General features: G+C 43.1%; 1 pseudogene across 1 annotated transcript in view; it reads left to right on the top strand.

The window, feature by feature from the left end:
- The window catches only part of LOC111659459 (nuclear pore complex protein Nup133-like), a 15,328-nt pseudogene that overhangs the window by 12,545 nt on the left and 1,596 nt on the right, over positions 1 to 1,187 (top strand). Inside the window, exon 10 of the transcript XR_015437640.1 lies at positions 875 to 1,060. The product of XR_015437640.1 is annotated as a nuclear pore complex protein Nup133-like (transcript). The remainder of the gene's footprint in view (positions 1 to 874; positions 1,061 to 1,187) is intronic.

Below are 1,187 nucleotides of genomic sequence, written 5' to 3'. Positions count from 1 at the left end.
CACACACACACACACACACACACACACACACACACACACACACACACACAGCTTGTTTCCTTCCTTCCTGTCCACTTTCACTTTTGTTTTGTCTTTCTCTTTCTTTCCTTTCATTGTCTCTTTTTTCTTTCTTTCTTTATCCTTTTATTTCTTTCTCTTTGTTTTTTCCTTCTTTTCTTTTGACCTTTAACTTTGTTTTTTAATCATTTGTTTCGTCTTTACATCCTTTCATCCTCCTTTTTGCTTTTGTTTGTTCCTCCCTTGTTCTTCCCTTTTCTTTCCTTCCTTCCTTCCTTCCTTTTCTTCTTTCCTTCCTTCCTCCTTCCTTTTCTTCTTTCCTTCCTTCCTCCTTCCTATAAACAAACGCGCTCACACATACAGTTGAGTTTACAGTGAGACACAGACTCAGTTTCCTTCCTGTTTTCAGCTTGAAACGTGTTGATACTGATGACAAACAGAGAGCAGCAGCTGTGCGGCACACACACACACACACACACGCACACATATACACACACACACACGCACACATATACACACACACACACAAACACACGCACACATATACACACACATATACACATATACACACACACACACATATACACATACACACACATATACACACTTTCTACAGCTTCCTTCCTCCTTTCAGGTCACTTGTACAAGATAACCACACACACACTCTGTTTAACACACACACACACACACACACACACACACTGAACTTCCCTTTTTTTAACTTGTGGTTTCAGTCGTTCGTCTGAACGTCGAGTCTCTTCTGTTTCAAAACAGAAGAGACTCGACGTTCAGACGAACGACTGAAACCACAAGTTAAAAAAAGGGAAGTTCAGTGTGTGTGTGTGTGTGTGTGTAGGCCCACAGGACGCTCTACAGCCAGGCCAACATGGAGACGCGCTACTTTGTGAAGAAGAAGACGCTGCTGGCTCTCAGCAAGCTCACGGCGCTGGCGTCCGACCTGCCGGAGGACGAACTCAACAAACAAGTCGACGGTAAAAAAACAGGACCTGCTCATAACCGAGCCGGACTGTCAGTTCTCCAGGTGTGAAGGAGATCGACTGTGTGAGGTGGAGTCTGTTGTTTTTAATGAAGAAGCAGCAGCAATAAACAAATTCCACTGTAATTAGAGTTTATCGGCTCAAATCTCAGGAAGCAAAGTTAAACTTGTC

This window comes from Seriola lalandi, unplaced genomic scaffold (assembly GCF_002814215.2).
Source record: "Seriola lalandi dorsalis isolate HSWRI2012SDOR001 ecotype SW California unplaced genomic scaffold, Sedor1 jcf7180002054479, whole genome shotgun sequence".
Lineage (NCBI taxonomy): Eukaryota > Metazoa > Chordata > Actinopteri > Carangiformes > Carangidae > Seriola > Seriola lalandi.
This window is presented reverse-complemented; position numbering and strand designations above follow the sequence as displayed.